The sequence below is a fragment of the Protopterus annectens genome, chromosome 4.part1, assembly GCF_019279795.1.
Source record: "Protopterus annectens isolate FY-2018-M chromosome 4.part1, PAN1.0, whole genome shotgun sequence".
NCBI classification, from domain to species: domain Eukaryota; kingdom Metazoa; phylum Chordata; order Ceratodontiformes; family Protopteridae; genus Protopterus; species Protopterus annectens.
The window spans coordinates 761976971-762000084 of record NC_056734.1 but is presented as its reverse complement, the minus strand read 5'-3'; the positions used below and the strand labels follow the sequence as shown (position 1 = coordinate 762000084).

Genomic DNA, 23114 nt, shown 5'->3' with positions numbered 1-23114 from the left:
CATACACCAAAACAGTACTACAAATATAATACTTGGTATAGACATAGGCTAACTACAGTGTATTGATTTAAAGTCTGTGCAAGTCAGCATTATATATTGGGGTGGTAGTTAGAAAGATGTAAAGTGGTTGATATGGATGTTAGCAGTAGGAACAGGAGATGAGGGAGACAGAAAAGAGGGAACAGTATGGTTATTAAAGCAGACAAATTCAGAGTAGCAGTGGAGGTGTGATGATGTGGCTGGCGTTGATCAGGAGCAGATCCAAGATTTAGAGGGATATTCCTTAAGTGCGAGCTTGAAGAATGTGTGTATGTGGTTGGATCTGACTGATAAGGGGAGGGTGTTCCAGATTTTGGCTATGGAGGAGGAGGAGTACAGATTATGTCTGGCTGACTTCATGGGATGATGCTATTCTATAAATTGCTTGTTTTCTGTCCTGAGAAATCTGTTTGATATGTAGGAGCAGAAGATTGTATTTAAAGCTGGGCAGGCCAAGGGTCTATGAATGATTTTATGGGTCATCTTAAGTTGAATGTATGTAAGGCAATGTGAAAGTTCAAAGCTGGGCAGGCCATGGGTCTATGAATGATTTTATAGGTCATGTTAAGTTGAATGAATGTAAGGTAATGTGAAAGTTCAAAGCTAGGCAGGTCATGGATCTATGAATGATTTTATGGTTCATGTTAAGCTGAATGAAGGTAATGTAATGTGTAAGTTCAAGCCAATTGAGATTCTGATGGACTGCAGTGATGAGGGGAGTATTTTGCATTGGTGGTGAACTTAGCAATTTTGTTGTAGCAAGATTCAAGCTTAGATTTTAGGAAGGTTTGTAGGTTATTCAGAACTGAGGCTCCAAGAGAGAGGGTAGGTGGCAGGTAGTGGCTAGTATGCATTTAATCTGAGCATCTATGTTCTAAGATGAGCTGAGTGGACAACAGCCACAGGCATCCCTTTGCACAAAATGGAGAATCCACCGAGCCAGGAAAATTATAGACCCATCAGACTAACTAGCTTGAGTTGCAAGGCCATGAAACGGATTATCATGGACCTCATTAACAAGAACATTGGCAACCTCCAAACACTCAATCCCACATAGTTTGGTTTCGTCAAGGGGAGGTCATGCCTGTTAAATCTGGCCAACTTCTTTCAGACAGCCACAAAGCCATGGACGAGGGGAATACAGTGCACACTGCCTACCCTGACCTGGCCAAAGCCTTCAATACTATTCCCCACTCAGGTATAATAGATAAACTCTCTCAACTAGGCATCAATCTCTGTATGTTATCAGATGAGTAGCAAACTGGCTCACTGACAGAACCCACCTGTTCAAAATAGGGGAAGCCACCTCAAGCAGTAGACCCATAACGAGCAGTGTACCCCAGGGATCGGACTTGGGACCTCTGTTGTTTGGGATATACTTTTCTGAGGTACAAACCAAAACTAGTGGGCTATGGCTGACCAAGTTTGCAGATGACTGCAAGCTGGACGCTGTCATCAATTACCGTAGTGAAGTGGACATCCTCCAAAAGGGTCTCACCCAAACAAATGCCTGGTACCAGAAACATGGCCTCAAACTGAATGTCAAAAAATGCATCATCAACCCCTTTGGGGAGAGTGACATCCCCCGCTCCCCACCCACACACAAATTATCACATTAATAACAAGGTCCTAAGCACGCAATCAGTCATGAGGGACTTGGGCACCCAGGCTGATAGCAAACTGACTTTTGACCACCATATTGCCTCTGTTGTATGGAAAGCTTTCTACATGGCCCACCTCATTAGTAAGGGTATCTCATCCAGGGACAAGGAGGTCATAACATCCCTGTATTCTTCCCTGAAAAGACCCATTATTGAATACAATGCCCCTTTCGGCATGTACATCACAAAACACATGCAGCAGCTGGACAGACCACAGAGGTTCCTTACCAGTAGAATTCAGGGCCCCAACATCTACCTTCCACAGATAGTTTAAAAGCCCGGTCCCTCTACTTAGTCTCATACAGACCCCTCAGAGGTGACCTCTGTCTGGCATACAAAGAAATCTCAGACCCTGCCTTGATGGGACTGCTGCATATCCACAAATCAAGCTCCACTTGAGTAACCTGCATGCGCGACCTCAACCTGGTCCTGTGACATCGACAGGACTTGTTGGCAGGACAGATTTGTGTCCCACAGACTCCCTCTTCTGTGGAATAGATTTCTTCTCCACGTCAAGCAGAGTACCTCATTAACCCTTTTTAAGCGCAACCTGGATAACTGGATGGGGAACAGAAAATACATCCATGGGATTCCACCTGTGTCTATGCTGGACAAGGGCATCAAGTGCTGACTTGTCAGAATATGGGCTAAATTCTTAGCTAGGCTTGTAAAGGCCTCAGGGCCAATACCCTAGTAACTTCCTTTGATCCTATGAGAGCAATGGTGAATCTCCAAACAAAGGGAATCCAAAGCTGATACTGATGATATGAACAAACAACTTGCCTTAATTACAGAAGCAACAGGTAGGTAGGCTGGAAATTAACACAACCTTTTTAGGTTTATTCAATTTTAAACTAAGGTTTAGGACAGCACAAGCTGCTTGCCAGTTAGTAGTGACATCACAATGGCCAATCCTTTCAGTACTGCTGATCCTACAGTCCTTTATATAATGAAGTACCTTATGATCCCTCCTATTACAAAGCAGTAAACAATGCTTGTATAACACATTATGAAGGACAACACAATGTAGAAATATCATGCTGATTTGAGTGGCGAAGTATCTTTAGAGTCAGTCTTCTCTCGTATTTACTACTTTCATACTTACAAGAGGATTCCATTGCGAAGTCTTGCCTCAATACTACATTTTGCTGTGGTGAACATTTTGCAAATTTTCCAGAGGTATGAACATTACCATAGCAGGTTTATAGCAATACTTTCCATAAAAGCAGCATTTGCAACAAAATATGTTAGATATTCTGCAGACTCCATTAACCCTGAGCAGGCAGATAAGTTCATAGGTAGGTACTAGGCTATCTGCCCAAAGGCATTTATAAGCCTAGCTGGAATGTGTTGACTTTTGCCACCCCCTTAGATTAGTTCCCTGTGCCGCTGTCTAGCAGAGCCATTGAAGTGATCCCTGGGGTAAACTTTCTGTTTCCCATCCACTCGTCAAAGTTTCTCTTGAAGAGGGTTAGCGAGGAGCTCTGCCTACTGTAGACTGGAATCTTGTTGCAGAGCATGGGAAGTCTCTGGGACAGGAATCTATCCCACCAGCACGTCCTGTTTATTGTCGTGGTGAGGTTTAGATCCCTGGAGCGTGTCTCTTGAGGGGATATGGTTTTCTTTAGGTGGAGCATGTAAATTCTGGGTTGGACATGGCCTTGTATGTCAGGCAGAGATCACCTCTGAGTAGGCAGTATGCAACAGAGTACAGCTGGAGTTTCTTCAGTCGAGCTGCATAGGGCATCTGCTTGAGGCCAGTGATCCTCTTGGTCCAGTACTTCTGTGGTCTTTCCAATTGTTGAAGGTGTCTTGTAAGGTACATCCCAAATGGGGCATTGCACTCTATGATGGGTCTGATGAGTGATGCATAGAGGGGCCCAATGACCACTTTCGATCTGGATGCAAACCCTTTTGTGATTAGGTGGGCCACATAGAAGGATTTTCTAACCACTTTGGCAATGTGATTATCAAAGGAGAGGTTACTATCTACTTGGGTCCCCAGATCCCTTATTACATCTTCCGTATTTAGGGGGCTACCACCTATGTGTTAGTTTGTGCGTACTTTGTTTTTTCCAAAGGGGATGACTATGCACTTTTTGGCATTTAGCTTGAGTGAGGCCATGGTTTTGACACAAGGTATCTGTCTCAGTGAGACCCTTTTGGAGGATGTCTGTGTCAGCCAGAGAGTCAATTATAGCCCCTAGTTTGCAGTCGTCTGCGAACTTGTTCAGCCACAGTCCTCCTGTGCTTTCTTGTACCTCTGAGAAGTATATGCCGAACAGGAGGGGTCCTAGGACTGAGCCTTGGTGAATGCCACTTGTAACCGGTTTAGAGTCAGATCTAGCTCCTGCAACTCTTACCATGTGGGTTCTGTCCGTGAGCCAGTTGGCAAACCATCTCATGACGTAGGGGTTTATGTTCAGGCTGGTGAGCTTGTCTATAAAACTTGAGTGGGGAATGGTGTCAAAGGCCTTTGCAAGGTCTAGGTAAGCTGTGTGGACCACCTTTCCCTCGTCTATATCCTTGGTAACTGTCTCAAAGAAGTCCACCAGGTTTAGGAGGCATGATCCGCCCTTAACAAAGCCGAACTGGGTAGGGTCCAGTGTTTGGAGGTTTCCAATGTCTCCAGTAATGAGATCCATGATGATGCACTCCATAGCTTTTCAGACCAAGCTAGTCAGACTTATAGGGCAATAGTTCCCGGGGTCCATTGTGGCTCCACCTTTGTGGAGTGGAATAACCGTTGTTGTGCACCACTCTGTTGGCACGTAGCCTGTGGAGAGGCTGAGTTTAAATAGTGTATTTAAGTGAGGGGTTAGTTCATCTTTGAGCTTGTGTAGGATGCAGCCTGGGACACCATCTGGTCCCATTGATGCTGCGTTTCTGGCTTTGGAGAGGGCTGTTTTATCCTGAGTGTCTGTGATTTCAGGGGCACTACATTCTTCTGATATAGTTATGGGTCCATTGTGGCTCCACCTTTGTGGAGTGGAATAACCGTTGTTGTGCGCCACTCTGTTGGCACGTAGCCTGTGGAGAGGCTGAATTTAAATAATGTATTTAAGTGAGGGGTTAGCTCATCTTTGAGCTTGTGTAGGACGCAGCCTGGGACACCGTCTGGTCCCATTGATGCTGCGTTTCTGGCTTTGGAGAGGGCTGTTTTATCCTGAGTGTCTGTGATTTCAGGGGCACTACATTCTTCTGATATAGTTATGGGCCCTTTTGGGGGTGAGAGGGAGCTGAAGTTTGCACTGAACCTGTCTGCCAGGATGTTGGCTATATCGGTTGGTTCAGTGTATTTTGTGCCATTCTGCACTAACTCCGAGCAGATCTGAGAATTGCCACTTAGATTCTTGACATAGCTAAAGAATGCCTTGTGGTTATCTTTGGAGTCCATGGCAATTTTTCTTTCAAAGCTAGCCTTGGATGATTTTATGAGGGAACTTAGTTTCTTGCTGATACTGATCAGGGATGTCTTCCCTTCTTGGGATTTTACTCTTTTCTGTACTAGCTTCCTCCTTCTATTGTATAGCTTGTTTATGGCAGGGGTCGACAAGACTGGTTTCCTTTTCTTGGAGGAGTGAGTCTTGGTTTTGTTTGGGGTAGCACGATCCACACATTCTTGTAGGTGCCCATAGAGTGCATTAGTAAAGGATTTTGAAGCTTGGACAGCATTATCCTTTAACATGGGGGCTTTGAAACTTCCAACCTCGGTCTTACGTAACGTGAAGTTTGCTTTTGAAAAGTTTTTCACAGTGATTTCTTTGACCGGGGGTGGTGGTGGAATGTGGTGGTGGAATGTGGATATCCAGAGTGATTAGTTTATGGTCAGATCTAACCAGCGAGGGGTTGACCTCCAGTGTGGAACACTGGTCGCCCATGTTGATGATGACCAGGTCCAATATGTTGTAACCTCTGGTGGGGGTGTTGACCAGCTGATCCAGGGCATTTGAGTTTATAAATTATAGGAAATGTTATGCAAGGGAGTTTGTACTTGAGTAGTTCTCCCAGTTAACGTTTGGGTAATTGAAATCCCCCAATATCAGGGTGTTTGGTAGGACCTTTATGTTTCCCAGTGTTTCCAGGAATGCAGAGTGGGGGACCTGGGACATGGTGGGTGATCTGTAGCAAGCTATAATTTGAATAGCAGTTTTGCCCATTGTTAGCTGCACGTGCATGATCTCTGAAGCATCGTGCTGTGCCACTAACCTGGAGGTGTGGGTATCCTTGATGAATATGGATACCCCCCCACCTTTTGTATTTCGGTCCAGGTTTTGTGGCCGAAATTATGGCATGAGTTGTAGCCTGGTAGTGCTGGGGTGTTCTCTGGAGCCTTAAACCAGGTTTCTGTTACTGCACATATATCGATTTTCTCCATACTGAGGAGTGCCTTGAGTGCATGCATTTTGAGGTTTAGACTTCTGGCACTGAGTAGCATTACCCTCAGTTTTTTGTTACTTGTGCTATTTACGGCGGTGGGTTTGTCTTTTGAGCCTTGCCTAAAAAAGGCACTATGGGGGTGGCAAGAGCCTTGGCCAGTATTCGAAAGCCTAAGGGTGGCAGGTGCAAGCCATCTCTAGCGAAGCAGCATGGCTTGTCGAGCATGTCATCCCAGGCTGACAGACACTGGATCCCTTTTGAATGACACCAGAAGCTTAGCCAATTGTTGAAATTGATCATTTTTTTCTCTATACCGTGGTATCATTCTTGGTGAGGGCAGGATGCTACTCAGGGTCAGGGTCATATCGGCCTGGGCTATGTGATCAGAGAGCTCCTCCATGTCTCTTTTCATGTAGTCCAGGGAGGTACGGCTCAGGTCATTCACACCAACATGGACAATGACAGAGTCATATTTGTACTTGTTCTGGAGTGACTCGAGTGCTTGTGTTATGTGGCGGATCCTGGCACCCGACAGGCAGCTAACAGTAACCTTCTCCTTGTTCAGCCTAGTGAGTGGGACGTCAGTGTGCCTGACTATAGAGTCACCTATTACTAATGTGTTGGGTATGTTACTTTGCCTTAAGGGCTGTGCTTGTGTGGCACACAAAGGTTTTGTGAAGTATGTGTTTCATGGTTTGCATTTGGGGGTGGAGGTTGCTTGGATGTCAGCTTTGGAGGTCTCTGTTGCTTTTGCAGATTTTTATTTAGAGCCACCGAGTATGTTTTCATGTATTTAATTGTGTTTTTTGCCGGTGCTGGTTTCATAGGTCTATGCGAGACTGGTGGTGTGATGCAAGTAATTCCCTTCTCCTCTTGACTGCCTGGTCCAGTCTTGGGTTGAGAGAGCTTAGCCTCCACTTTGGCTGTATAATTGCATCTCTCGCATGTATTAGTGTATGGTGGGAGGAGGAGAGGGTTGTCTGTATACATGAGGCAATTGTAACATTGCCTCAAAATGCCCAGATTCACCAGTTGGACGGGAGAGTACACCTGAAACTGCCCTTTGGACATGCCTGGATAGGTACAGTGAACTGTTTTAATGATTGGCTGGTAAGGTCGAATACAGACCCTTGTCCTCTACAGTATAGGGGAGTCTAGTGCTAAGGTTTATTAGTGCTTGCTATGTGTTTTGAGCAAGTGCTGGTATGAGAAGTGTATGGTTTGAGTGCTTAAGTTGAAAGTTTGTCTAGTTCCAAGAGAAAAATTGAAGAGTAGACTTCATGGAGCCGGGAATAGTTATACCCTAGCTAACCGGCGCTGCCCGGCGCGCAAAACCGTGCAAATGCGGATTTTATAGCAGGGAAATTAAACAGATAGAAACTAGCCCAAAATGCCCAAACTACTAATTTCTGGGCTGAAACCACTCCTCCAGGGACAGATAGGCTGCTCAAAGCTCCCTCTCTCACAGTGAACAGAGAAACTTCCTTCTATCCAAGTAAGGTATGGGCAAACACAGAAACTTGTAACACAACCCTGAATTCAGCACTAACCTGAAAAGTGGACTACACTAGCTTAGAAAGGCGGGAAAACATTTTTTTTTCCCCAGAAAATGAAGCAGATACAATAAAACAAAAAACACTTTAAATGCACAGAAATGGCTATCACACTTGAGTGTGTAGCCTACAACAGTTAAACAGGTAATTTAAACACCAAAACAACTTTGTTAAAGTGCAGGCAGTAACATAAGTACAATATGTAGCTGAAACAAGCTTTTTAAATCACAGAAACTCTAGAAAATCGGCATTTTAGGTGGAATTAGCTAAAGGCAGCAAGAAAATGCAGAAAAATGATACTTAATCACTCCAAAGTCTCTCTTTTGTAGAAGTCTGCAGGGCACCAGGCAGGAGCTTGCTGAGCTGTATACTGTTAAGTTCTTAAATATGTTCTTAAACACTAAGCGTGTGTCTGTTAAAGTGCATGTCTAAGTTACAATAAATTTCATAATCCTCAAATGTAGCATCTATCCCATCAGCATGTGAAAATTCACTTACAATTTTCTTAACTTACTTAAGTCAATTATTATAAATGCGATAAGTCCACTTTAAAAATAAGGCAAACACTAAAACAAAGTAATACCACAGTAACACCTTCTGCTGCAGTCTCATTTATGTCCAGACATTTATACTTGCAGAGCCACTCAAACCTACTTTGCAAAGCCTGTAAACATTTCTCATATGATGCAATGGAAAGGTGGCAATCTGGGAAAACAAGTTAAATAGCTTGATCCAATGGTATTAATGGGTAAAACCCTGACTACAACCCAGAGTGCCTGAATTAGATTAGAGACTCGGGCACCCATTGAAACTGGAGTGGGCAAAGACAGAAATGAGAAGAGTAACGAAGCACATACTCAATGGTCGAATCGCCAGTACAGGCAAGGGATGTTATAAAGGGGTCTATGAAAGGAAGGGGGGGGCAATGCTGCTAATTACATCACAAAGAACTGTAAACATATGTTGTGTATACCCACTGCATGCATAACCACTTGGAGGCCACAGCATGGTAGGCGTAATACAAAAAAGCCGATCCCCTAACACGCAGATGATGGATACTGTTCCAGATTTGACTGTCTCTCACCCACATAATTAAAAGGATGTACAGCTTTATGACCAAGAAAAAATGCTTTCATTAGATGACTGGGAGAGACATGTTCGATTGTAAGAGGTGGACTAGGCCAAAAAAAGAAGGCAACATTATGTTAAACTTAACTAGAGAATGCTGACAAGACAGGACATACAGCAAGAAGGGATTATAAGGCCATGTCAGAAAGCTGTGAAGGTGTTCTTCTTAACAGGAAGGATAGAGTTGAGACAAAGAAACACAGGAAGTGGGCTGTAGAGCTCTACTACACCCAGGATCTGTGAAAGCACTTCTTCACAGTGAGAGATGCAGACTCTAGAAATGGATGCTAGAAAATGAATGGATTGAAGCATTCAAGACAGGGCATGAGACAAGCTGCACTGGTGGCACAGAGGGATCTAGCCCTAACTATGGCTCAGCCAACCTAGGTTCAACTAGTGGCTCTGGCAAACGGAGCAGCAGGAAGGGAAGGGAATGCCCACCCTGGGGAGGGCACCCACTGGTGACGGTCCCTAAAAGGGGCACGGTCCAAAGAGGGCAGTTGCCCTTGGACACAACCAGCGAGAAGGGGGGTGAGGGAAAGGGAAGGTGAGTAGATATATAAAATAACCCCCAAACACACACAAGACAGAAGCACAGATGGCTGAGCCTCCAGACACCCTCAAGAACCACAACCAGCCCCAGCAGCATGGAGCAAGTCTGGGGTGGGTGGGGTTAGAGGATGCAGATAGACATAAGTCAGCTTTCTCTTGGAACTTTAGTAATATAATAACATGTAAGGCTTCATCAGTGATACACAAATGGAAAGTAACAGTCTAGAGTTTGCATTCAAAGTTGGCGTAGGAAGGTGCTTTTGTTATACTGATGAATTTCCTGAAAGGAACTGACAGCTGGAGAGATACAAGTAAGATTTCCTCAACCATCTGCATATTATGGAGGAGTGGTAAGTCAGAATGCCTCTTGTTATGCCAAAGAATGGCATTTTGTCTAAGTTGTTAGTCATCACTGGCAGATCTACATCTGTTCAGTTTTCAACATAGAGCATGAAACATATTCCCTGAAGTGGTATCTCCTAGAATGTTTTAGCAATATGTTGACCTCAGTGTAAGAGCACAGTTGTCTCAGCCATGTTTCCCCCTGAGCAAGTATTTTTTTTCTTTTGTTTGATGCCATGTGATGATGGAATAAGAATACATAAACAAAGGGGGGGGTGTTGGGTGAAGTCCCTCACATTGGAGTCACAGGGGTCAAGTACTGGGAGAGCTACATCTGATCTCAAGTAAATGAAGCACCAAAGGTAGAATCCCTGAAGTGGCAACACTCAGAATGCTTTAATATTGTTTTAACTATATTAGAAGATCAAAGTTATGTGACCCACGTTTTACCCTTAATTGGTGTTTTCTCTTTTTTCTGAACATGACCTTGAAGTTTATATGTATAAGTAAGAGGGAGGATGAGGAAGATGCAGGATACGTGACCATCTGCAAAAAATGTTTTTGTACCCCCCCCCCCCCCCCAAATGACCCACAATGTCTCCATTCAGAGAATTTCCTTTTGTTGGTATATTTGCCTGCAGTCTAAATTCTAGCATTAATAGTGGTTCCATCATTACCCTACCAGTGATGGATGGCTTACGGGTTATGACGTTATCTTTGGTTGGGCTATGAGATGAGCTGTGCAAGTTTAAATTGGCCAGGAGACACCCATCTGTCAGTCCATCAAATTAGTACTTTGTTTGATTTTGGAGTCTTTTTCCATTGATCAAAGCACTACATTATGTACAAAAACAGGAAAAGAGTAAAACAAATACACACACAATAATAATTAAAATGTTGGTGATGAATGTAGTAAGTCAGCAAAAGTACATCTTAAGGGTTAGGTTTTTAGGTACCTCTTAAATTCCATGATGGTTCTGCAGAGTCTGTGAACTAATGCTGACAAAACTCTAACAGCCACTGGTGTTACTCAAACAGCTGTTGTTGCACCTGTACCCCACTGGCAGACAGAACATTTCATGTAGGGTGGAAGCAACTATTAGGATCCTTTAGATAACCAGGTCTAGGGTCACGTAGGGATTTGTATGCAAATGGTAAAGCCTTACAAATAACCATAAACATTATTATCAATGAATATAGCAGCTTCAGCATGGAGCTGCTAAACATGGCTTAGGGGTGTCAGTTTTCTGTCACCGGCTTTATGCATTAGCTGAAGTCAGCATAGGTCACCTACAAGCAGCCCTAGTCCATCCTCACCCCTCAAGAATCCCACAGACTAAAGGAAATGAGCAAACAAACTGTTCCAAGATATTTTCTGGAAAGAATTAGACAAGTAGGATTATTCAAGCCATTATAAAGCTATACCTCTAATTCCAAAAAAGATGTTCAAGCAGCCATCCAGAATTATATATTTCAGTGAGTCATTTGCCGTGGGGTTTAAGGAGAAACATTAGATTCCTTGCTATGAGGACATTATGCATGAATCATAACAAGATATCCGTTTTATGATGATGCAAAAACCGCCAGAGTGGAACTGATCTAGAACTAAACAAACCAACAGGTTGGTCAAGTTGCCTCATTACCACATTCTCTACAATTCTAAGACGAACATTAAAGACTGGTTTGTAGTTCCAACAGATTGTTAGATGAACACTAGTCTTCCTCAGTAGTTGTGTTACCAGTACTTCCTTCAAGGCAGATGGGGATATTACCTGCTGAAGGAAGCCTCAATCAACTGAAATTTTGTTCCTTAAGTTAGACATTTACAAACTGCAAAAGGCAAGGGTCCAAGTCATAGGAAAGTACAGTTGTGTACACTTACCATAAATGTAGATGTTCGAGTGTATTCAGTGTTGCAATCATTACATTTGGGTTAAAAAAATGGCCATTTTTGGTTATGATTGTGAAGAAAACGTATTGAAAGGAAGTACAGAAGATGAAGGGGAGTCAAAAATGAAGTTTGGTAACAAACCAATTTGTCCAGTGACATCTTTACGTGGGGTTAGATAATTTATAGTAGCTAGAAGTAAATGGGTTAGGGGATGAAAGGTTTAAATGGGATGAGGGATAACTGGGAGGAAATGAGGTAAGGGTAGGGAGGGGCTTAAGGGGTTTAGGCAAGGGAACTGAGGAAGGAGTCACATTTTGGCATGAACTTGCTACAGTGCAGGTTTACGTCCGAGACGACCTTTAAGGCTATGGTCAGGTAGGCCTTGTGGCATGGCAGAGGTAGGTAGTGGTAGTTAGTCAAGGTTTGGGGATGTGCTTGTTTTGTTTGTTGTTTTCACACAGTGTCCCTTGTCTGTGGCTTGTTAGATTGCTGGATGATTAGGGACTGTGGGGTTGGGGGGGGTCACTTCAGTTTTATGACCTTAAGAGTTACACTGACATTGGTAACATGGTTGGTTGAGGCCAGCTATCGTAGGGCTGTTGTCGAGAGGTCGTCTGTTACTTTGTTACTTTAAAGACGCGGCTTGTGTTTTTTTTTTTTTTCCTTTTTGCCCAAGTGTTATGATATACAGTGCTAGGTGGGTTAGGGGAAGTGATCCTCTGGCTTGGGAGGACATTGTTGGTGACCGGTTAGTGTCTCATGGCCTCTTATAGCTGGACTGCACCGACCAGACTCACAAGGACAGCTTATGGGTTTTGCGAGCTTCAAGCTTACTGTGGTTCACTGTGCATGCGCATTTGCTGCTTAACGATTACGGGGGAGGGCAGGGGTACAAGGAAATAATATTGCATTTGTGGATGTTGTTTCAGAAGGTTCCGATTGGAAATGGTGGTTTGCTGCTGGGTTTCTGATAGTGTTATCAACAAAAAGGGATGGGCGTTGAGTTTCGGACTTCGTATCCTTACAATTGCAACAGTAGTTATTTTGTTATAGTTGAAGCCCAGTCTGTGTCTGTTTATATTCAACACATCATGGAATAAAGTCATTATAAAACAAAGGCAATGGTTTACACAAACTTTACTGCTTTGGGTCTCATTATACAAGCATGTTCAGCCACATGAAAATGTGCATAGTTTTGTACTCAGTACTGTTCAAATGTCACAACTGGGACAATGTATATTAATACACACAAAGAAAAGCTAAACATAATGTTTGTTATATGCTTATAAAGTCTTGGTGAAGAACTTTTGAGATACATTGGATACCTTTCCAGTAGGATCCATAATTTTAACAGAGTGAATAGGCAAAAAAAAAAAAAAAAAAATATATATATATATATATATATATATATATATATTTTTTTTTTTTTTTTTTTTTTACTGAGGAACCATTAATTGGAGACGTCTGGATTGCAGTCTGCAGATGTTGTTATTCCTTGCTGTGCAAGTCATCCAAGCAGTACTGCCACTGTACTTTAACCAGTAGTATTTCTGAAATGTTGTGTCATCATTGTATGTTTACATAGAGGCCTCTTGCTTGAGGTAAGTGTATGGGCATGAAATGAAACAAATTACATGTATTAATTAGATAGAAACTCAGATGGCTGTATATCTGTTCAACAAACAGACTGTGCTTTGAAATATAATCTGAATCCAATATGTTTACATTTAGTAATAACAATACTGTTTCAGTAAACATTGTTATACTAATTATTACAAGACTACCAACAGTAAAGAACTAATAAACTATATTTCTTGAGTTCTAAGTGAGCTCTGTATACAAATAATGCATGGTGTTATTTATTTAAATAACCACAGAGAAAATATGTACTTGAAGAGTATTGCAAAGAATCAGTCACTATATCTCTAGTGTACATTTTAATGTCTCCTATAGCAATTTTATATATTTCATCTCTGCAACAATAGAGAATTTTTGAGAATCTTATTTGCACACATTGCAATGTGCAGCCTTGTTTTGGGAGTAATTCATTCATTTGAAATCTGATTCTGATATCCACCCTCCTACTTCTCTTGACACATGTCATCTAAAAACACTTTTAATGGATTAAGAGCATGGCAATAAAGGACATTGGTAGGGCTGGGATTTTACTTCCCATTAACTGTAGGGAACAGGGTAGATAGTAATAACAGCTTTGGGGGTACATGCAGGCAAGAGGTAAAGGGAACTGCTACATTTACCTATTTGGATAAGTATTAGCTTGGTTCGTATAGTGGGGGTTGGTGGGTGTTTGCATATCAATGGTACAGATTTCGTTGCATGTTCAGTATTTTGCTTCATATTTAAGTCATCCACAGTGGTGAAACAATGATTAAGTGCTTTGGGTGAACTTGTGTTTAATAAAAGTTGTCAAATGTCATTCGGTGTGATGTGTTTATTGAAGGGGACCAGAACAATAAATTTGTCAAATAAAGAAAGGGTTTAACAAAAAAAATGAAATGTCTTCCACCGATAAAAGATGAGGCTTAAATCAATAGGGAATGCAGATATGGTTAAAAAATAAACATTGAAAAACTGAAGATGATTACGAAATTGAAGATGCAGAGAAAAAATATTTTGATTAGTCAGAGTTAAAGGAAACTTTAAAATAGACCCTCTAAAGTTAATAAACAGGGAAAGAATATTTTATAGATTCTTTGAATGTAAATAGTTTAAGTATTTAGGAACAGCGTGAAGTTAATGGCAATTGTAATATGTGTTCAGGATGTCAGAATTATTAGAGTTTTCCACAGAATTCAAGTGGAAAAGATTTGGGGTGGAACAATTATGTAGGATTTAGGATAAGATGTATGTTCAGGGGGTACTACTTTTATTTAATGACAAGGTTAGTTTTTGGATACAACAGTGATAAAAGATGGGAGAGGGTTAATTATAGATGTGTGATGGGATAACTAGGTGTATAGATTAATAGGAATTTATGCGTGTAAAAAAATTACAAAAAAGGATTGGTGATAGGAACAGTAATGGAACGTCGAAGAGAGGATGGATTTAAAGCAAGAAAGGTATTAAGGATTCCCTGGAAGAATGCCTGCCAATCTGGGGAAGGATCCTGGAAACAGGAAACATGTTTTTGTTTTAACTTCTTATTAGCAGGAAGAACCCCCACCAGCTTTCAAAATAACTTGAGACGGAGGAGCAGGAGAAGCACTGCAAGGGACATCCAAAGTGGTGATATCAGCACTGCAGTTTACAGACACAAATATTGACCAAACCAGGCAAATGCACAGAATGAAGTCTAAAGATTTCTGTACACTACAATCAAAATATATTTACCTAGCCTAGAAGAACTGAGGGAATCATAGTGAATGAAAAAAAAGAGAAAAACATAACTCAAACAAGTTAATTTTAACTGGTGTTCATGACTTTTAAAGCTATAGCATGATCACCAGCAATACACCTCTAACAGCATTTATTCACACTGTTAGGGTAGTATTCTTAAATGCATCAATTATTTACTTAAGGAATCTATACAGCCAAAACCAAACGGGTGTGTGATGTACAGTGCTGAAGAAGGAAAAGTCAAACATTATTTCTAACATCAGGAGTATGGCTGAGTTGAGGTAACTGGACAAGTTGAATAAACTTTACTTGAACAACAGTAATGTTGTAATTTACAGTTCATTAAGTGATGAAACCCTAAAGCTGAAATACTGTAATTACCTAAACCACATATGATATGCTATCACTGAAACACAGGCAGTTTCGCTGTCATCACTGGAAATAAGCAAGTACTCATATGCAATGACATGTTCAACTGTTCATAAAGGTGAAGATGTTTCCAAATCCAAGAAAGTACAGTTGTGTAAGTAAACTCACCATAACAGTAAATGTCTGAATGATCACTGCTGTAGTAGCCTTAGCTTTATGTTGTATATCTTGCCAAGGATGTAACAGTTGACTAGCTTCAAGAAACTTCAGGCACCTTCCAGATGCCCAAACTGCCAGACAGCTCAAGCTGAGCTTACTAAAAAACAAGTTAGAGGAATCAAGCCCTTCAGAGCTTTCTGGCCAGCAGAGAGAGGGAGGCTAAGCCCTGAAAAGCCAATGCTAGGAACAAAAAATAAATAAATAAATAAATGTCCGCATCCTGGCACAAAAAACACAACAAAAAATAAGGGGGGTGGAGGGAAGGAGCAGCTACTGCAGCAATGATCATTTGAACACCTACTGTTATGTGAAGTTTACTCAACAACTGTATTATGTTCATCATACTGATCACTGCTGCAGTAACCGTAGCTATATGGGTAGACTACCATAGCTTACTATGTTTAGGAAGTGGAAGGAGAAGAGTCTATGAGCATGGGCACCGGAACCATAGAGCGAGGCCCCCCCCCCACATTTGTAGATCATAAACTGTCCCGTTGGAATGTTTTTAGCTGATGTGACATCAGCACGCGCAGCGCACACATATTTCCGGGTTTCCAAACGGGAACAGGATATTACTGCAGACTCGACTGAGAGAAGATTTTTAGCTGCCAGGATGTATTTGTCAACTGGGGTGTCTGTGTGTAAATGTGTAAATGCCCCCACATGATACAACTGGTGGCTAGAGGTAATCAGGCTCAAACCCTGTACCTTGGGTACAGGTAAAAAGAGCCTAAAGTCTCTAGCCACCATCACTTGTGAATTTATGCCTCACATTTTTTTCTGTTCCTCTGGTTTTCAGGAGCGGTTAAACAAAACCTTTTATTCTAGCAATTTTCTAAGGTTATAAAATCAGTATTTGAACTTTGTCCCTATTTCGAGGCTGTATTCCCCCATTATTGGCTTTGTTCTGTATTTTTGTGCTAAGAGGTTGAGAGCTATGATGAGAAGTGAGAACTAAATGATATGATAGCCATTTAAGTTTGTCTTCCTGTCCTTTAAGAAACTGCTGGTTTAAGCTTAGTGGTATGTTGCTCTGACTATAGTGCACAGATTTCTGGGTTCAAGACTTGGCAGTGAAATGCATGGTAGTAACAACATTTTATGCAAGAAACTTTCCAAAATTATACAAACAATGTTTAAAATGTGTCCCTGGTTTTTGGCCTCCCCCTCCCCTCCACTGAAAATAAGTTCAAGAAGCTGTGCAACGTGCCACACATTAGTGTGATTCTGTATTTATATATTGTGTGTAGAAGTAGACTGTTATCATGGAAATGTTCTGAATAGGGCAGTTTTGTCATTATTGGTGCATGCATTTTGCTTCATTGCCTACTGGAAAAATGTTCAAACAAATTTAAAATGCAATTGTGTGTGGAAGTAGACTGTTATCATGGAAATGTTCTGAATAGGGCAGTTTTGTCATTATCGGTGCATGCATTTTGCTTCATTGCCTACTGGAAAAATGTTCAAACAATAAATGTAAAATGCAATTGTGTGTGGAAGTAGACTGTTATCATGGAAATGTTCTGAATAGGGCAGTTTTGTCATTATTGGTGCATGCATTTTGCTTCATTGCCTACTGAAAAAATGTTTAAACAATACATTTAAAAATGCGCTCTAACTTAAGTCTAACAAGTGTGCTGTATTATACAAGGAATATAACTTAATACAATCAGAAAGGTGAATCAAGGAATGCATACATGTATGCATGGCCCTAAAATGTGTTTGAAAACAGCCCAGAGGAAAGTGTGAAAGGCTCAAAATCATGGGCAAATTTTAAGCTTTACTCTTGTTACCAAAGCAATGGATGAAGGTAAAACAGTTCAAACCACATTACCTTAACCTGGCCAAGCCTTTTGACACAATCCCCTACTCAGGTGTAGTACAAAAGATGAATAATGTATGAGCAAACACTTACGTCACCAGCTGCATTGCCAACTTGCTCACAGGATGCAGATCAAAACAAAGAAAGAGACCAGTCACCAATCGAGTCCCCCAGGGTTCGGTGCTGAGACTTTTTCTGTTTGGCATATACATCTCAAAAGTAAAAGGAAATACAAACAGCTTTGGCCAGCTAAGTCTGAGATTACTGCAAGCTAGGAGAAGTTATTGAATCCCCAAATGACTTAACCATCATGCAGGAGGGTTTGTCCCAAATAATAACTGGTGTCAAAATCATGACAATGCCCTCTGAGAACTGATTCAATTGTTTGGCGTTTGGGAACTTGTGTGTACAGTGACCTAACTTTTGACCAACATGTGCCCAGAGTCATAAGAAAGCCTTTCTATATTGCACAGCTTATAAACAAATTGATTGTGACTAGATCTAGAGATGCTGTTGCCCCCCTTTACAAAGCTCTCATTATGTCAATCATTTTGTATAATGCCCACTTTGGCATGTATATGTCCAACCCCATGCAACAATTGGAATACCTTCAGAGATACCTTACTAAAAGGATACAAAGTCCTAAACAATAGGTCTTGCATGGACCACCTCAAAGATTTATTACTATACTCAGTATCCTACAGAGTGCTTAGAGGTGACATGTCTGGCATGCAAAGCATCCTCCGACACAATACAGATGGACCTACTGAACATCAGCGAGTCGAGTGGCATCAGAAATACTTAGTCCAGGTATCTAAATTGAATGTTGTGGAGAGATGGATATATATCACAGAGGCTACCACTGTTCTGGAACAGACTATCCATAAAAATAAAGCAAAGCTTATCCATCCATATTCAAATGCAACTTGAATCTAAGGATGGGTAATAGAAAATGTACTCCAGGATTTCCCCTCATGCCACTAATGGATAGAGTCAGTTCCTAAATGCTGCATCCCTTACATGGCCCCCTCAAATTATCTATTGTATGATCACAGTTGTTCTCACTAGGGCTAATATACAATTATCAGCCATGGGGAAAGCTAAGACCAATCAGAAAATGTTAATTTAAGCACCAAAAGGGAATTGGCTAAGCTTAAAATGTCCTCCAAGTGAACCTATGTTGTGGTAGCAAATAGTTATAAAAAATTACCCTTTTTAGTTCACTAAGTGCCCCTGTCACCCTCATCCACCCCCCCCCCAGTCTTTAACATCTTCCGGCACCTATGTCTATGAGCCCCATTAGAATGGTCACAGCAAAGCCTCATATAGGCCTAGAGAAGGGATCAAGTTTACAGTGCTTTGAAAAAGTATGTAGAGGACCATTTAGCAGCTTCTAAAATACTTCTAGACGCCAACCCTTTCCAAAATGCCACAGATGAAACAAAGGCCCTAGCAGACTGGGCCTTGACCCTACCTAGAGCAGTTCTGTTGTGCTGAGTATAACAAAAAGTAATAGCCTTAGACAGCCATTAGAAAATAGTCTGCAAAAGTAATAATTTTAGTAAATGGTTGATTAAGGATAGAGGTATACATGGAGAGGTGTAAGATATGGATGCCCAATGAGTTGTATACTCTATGCTGTAATTATGAATGTGACTGTGTGTGAAATAAATTGATTGCAAAATGCAAAAAGCAATATGCGCAATGCCTGAAGAATTAAGAATTCCAGTTTTGTTAACTTATGCAGATGATATAGTAAATGCAAAAAACAAGATATGGCTAAAATAAGTAACATTTTATTTAAATAAATGTTTAGAAGCAATAAGGATGACTTTAAACAAAGAGAAAAGTAAAGATTAGGAGATGTAGTTAATATAGGAGGAATACATTTTACAATGAATGAAATAGTACAGTTGTGTACACTTACCATAAAAGTAGATGTTCAAGTGTATTCACTGTTGCAGTCATTACATTTGGGTAATCTGCTGGCAGGTTGCCCTCAGTCAGCCTGAATTCCAAAGTCTTGGGTCCTGCGTCAGTTGCTGTCTCCTCTTCCATGACGTCAGGTCGTCAGGGGTATAAAACACACAGCCGATGCCATTTTCCTTCGTTTTTCTTGTCCCCGATGTCAGGTGCCACTAAAAAGGTAGCAAAAAAAAAAAATATATATATATATATATATATATATATATATATATATATATACATATATACATACACACATGCATCAATATAAACTTTACCTTCAACTACAAGCAAATACACCACATAGGTTGTAGAAGATAGAGAAGGAAAGATAAACTCCAGAATGACAGGGGGATGGCGGGAGGGTAACCTGGACTGCAACAGTGAATACACTCGAACATCTACATTTATGGTAAGTGTACACAACTGTACTATGTTCTTCGTGTTTCATTGTTGCAATCTTTACATTCGGGTAGAGTCCCAAAGCTATGGTTGGGGGGCTGGAGCTAAACAGCATTAGGTGCGGCTATAAGGCCCTACAGAACTGCAGTGGCAAAGCCTGCCCTGGACTTAGAGTAGATAGACAAATGGTAATGCTTTGTAAAGGTGTGAACAGAACTCCAAATAGCAGCCTCTAGAATGTCTTTGGTTGGGACTCATCTGAGAAAGGCTGCCGAAGTTGCTGCAGCTCTGTGGAATGAGACCTAATGCCCTTGGGCACATGTTTACCATGGTGTAAGTAGCAGAAACGGATGCAGTGGCTTACCCACTTTGAAACTGTCTGCTTTGAGATGGCCTTTCCCTCTGATCCTGTAGCATATGACATTAGTAATTGCTCAGTTTTTCTTAGAGCTTTTGTCCTGCTCAAGTAGAATCTTAGTTGTCTGTGTACATCCAAGGAATGCAGAATTCTCTCTCCTTTGTTCTGCAGATTTGGATAAAAAGTTGTCAGATGAATAGTTTGGTTAAGAGCCACACTGGAAACCACCTTAGGCATAAAAGTAGGATTTGTCCTCAGAGACACCCTGTCTGGGTAAAATATGATAAAAAGGCTCTACAGCCATGAGGGCCTGTAGCTCAAACTCTTCTAGCTGAAGTAATTGCTAGTAGCAGAGCTGTCTTCCATGATAAGAACTTTATATCAGCGGTAGCGGCTGGTTCAAATGGAGGTAGGATGAGCTCTTCCAACACATAATTGAGGTCCCATGCAGGTGATGGTGATTTTCTAGGAGGCCTTAGGTTTTTGGCTCCTCTAAGATACTGCTTTAGTAAAGGATGAGAAAAGATAGGTGGCTCTGTATTGTAATGAGCCAAAATGGCAGAGGCATGGCTTTTGAGTGATGAGAAAGATAGGCCTTTGTCAAGCATCTCAGTTAAGTATTGTAATATCTGAGGAATATGTGGTTCTGCTGTATCTGTTCCTTGTGCTTGATTCCAAGCACAGAATCTCTTCCATTTGTCAGCATAAGATTTTCTAATACTAGGCCTTCTGGCTTCCAAAATGACATCCATCACAGCTTTACTGAGTGGTGTCATTCGTATGATTACATGATTAGCCATGCTGCCAGGTTCAGAGTCTGTAGCTGATTGTGCAGGATCTGATTGTTTTGCTGGGACAGTAGTCATGGTCTTTGAGGCAAGGTCCAAGCTGGGTATTGAGACACGTTCCTTAGGATTGGGTACCAGTATTGGCAGGGCCAGTCCGGGGCAATTAATATCATCTTTGGCTTCTTTTGTCTGACTTTTATGAGGATCTTGGGTAGAAGAGGCAGAGGAGGAAAGGCGTAAACTGACAGGTTTTTCCAACTGAAGGATAGGGCGTCCACTTTCCATGCTTGGCTGTGATAAGTCCTTGTGCAGAATCTTTTCAATTGAAAATTTTGAGGAGAGGCAAACAGATCTATGTCTGGGCTCCCCCATTTCTGTTATCATGCTGAATACTTGTGGATTTAGTTTCCACTCGTGAGGATCCATCAAGTTTCTGCTTAAATCATCTGCCAGAGTATTCTGCTTTCCTGGCAGGAATTGAGCTTGAAGATTTATTTGGTAGGTCAAAGCTGTGTCCCACAGTGCCATGGCTAATCTGCAAAGGGGGTATGAGTGTGTGCCCTCTTGCTTGTTTATATACCACATGACTGTGGTGTTGTCCGTCTTTATCAGTAGTCCTGGATGAAGTAAGTCCTTGAAGGCTATTAGGGCATTTTGAACAGCTAGCATCTCTTTCTGGTTGATATGTAGATGCATTTGATTTGGTGCCCATATGCCCTGAATGCATCTTCCTGCCATGTGGGCCCCCCCAGGCATAATCTGATGCATCTATTGTTAAGGTTTGGCTGGCAGGGGGTAGAGTGAAGGGCCGTCCCATGTTTTGGTGACAGGCCTTTGCCCACCATAAAAACTCCTGTTGTAGGCAGGGGATGAGAGGAATCATTGTTTCCAGACTGTGTGAATGTTGACTCCATAAACTTTTTAGGTACCATTGAAGTTTCCTCATATGCAGTCTTGCATATGGAATTAGTAGGATGCAGGATGCCATGAAGCCCAGAGCCTGCAGAATTTGTCTTGCATAAGACTGGGTTTTTGTTGCCATCACTTTGAAGTAAGTAGTCAGTTGCCTTTGTTTGTCTGGCGTGAGATAAGCCGTCTGGGCAGTTGTATGCAAGCTTGCACCCAGGAATGTTATCTTTTGAGAGGGTACCAGTTGTGATTTCTTTTCATTTATTGTGTACCCTAGGCATGCTAGAAGCCTTTTCACAAACGCCAAGTGTCGTAGAAGAGTGTCCTTGTTCTCTGCTTGAATGAGACAGTCGTCCAAGTAAGGATATATCTGAATCCTTCTTTGTCTTCAAAATGCAATTACTGGTGCCAGGCACTTTGTAAAGACCCTGGGTGCAGTAGATAAGCCAAAGGGCAGTGCAGAGAATTGGTAATGCATTAAGCCAGCCTTGAATTTGAGGTATCTTCTGCACGACTGTCTTATTAGTACATGCAGGTATTCCTCTTTTAAGTCTAAAAGTCACCAGCCAAGCATTCTTGCCCAGCATGGGCAGAAGCTGTTGCAAAGTGAGCATTTTGAATTTTGGAATGTCCAGGTATGTGTTCAAAATCGATAAATCCAGTATTGGCCGCCAGGCCTTGTCCTTTCTGGGTACCAAGAACAGTCTTGAGTAAAAACCTTGTCCTTTTTCCTGTTCTGGTACTGTCTGCATGGAACCCATATCCATGGGGGACGTAACCTGTTTCTGTGCCTCTGCCCATTGGTTTTTTGGCAGGTCTGGCCAACCGTTTGTCATTGGCAGAGTGTGGAAATGGAATCTGTATCCCTGTGATACGATGTTCAGTACCCACTTGTCCTGGGTTATTAACTGCCAGTTCTGAGCAAAAAGTGCTAATTTTCCCCCTATGGGTGCTGCCAAAAGATAAGTGCTTGGTGTAGGCAGAGGGAAGTCATTGGGATTGCTTTCTGTAGGTTTGCGCTTTATCCCCTCCAGATTTGGAGGTGGATGCGCCCCATTGCTTTGACCTGTAAGAGTCTTGAGCATGATACCTGGAACCCTTAGGCGTCTGGATTTGCCCCTTTGAGCTCTGTCTGACACAGGAAAGGACCAATTTTTTGTAGGCCAGTGTCTACTGAATCTAGGTGGCTGCACTTGTAAGAAATCTTTAACAGTTTGCATAGACTTAGCTTTGTCTTCCATTTTCTTTAAAACCTCTTCTGCCTTAATACCAAACAGAGAATCATGCTGTAAAGGTGCATCTAGTAATTTAGCTTTAACATGATCAGGCATATTTTGTTTCTTTAACCAGGCATGTCTCCTAATCACAGATCCCGTAAC

General features: G+C 41.7%; 1 protein-coding gene across 6 annotated transcripts in view; it reads right to left on the bottom strand.

The window, feature by feature from the left end:
• PLCH1 (phospholipase C eta 1) overlaps positions 1-23114 on the bottom strand; it is a 3453772-nt gene that overhangs the window by 929694 nt on the left and 2500964 nt on the right. The window lies entirely within an intron of this gene.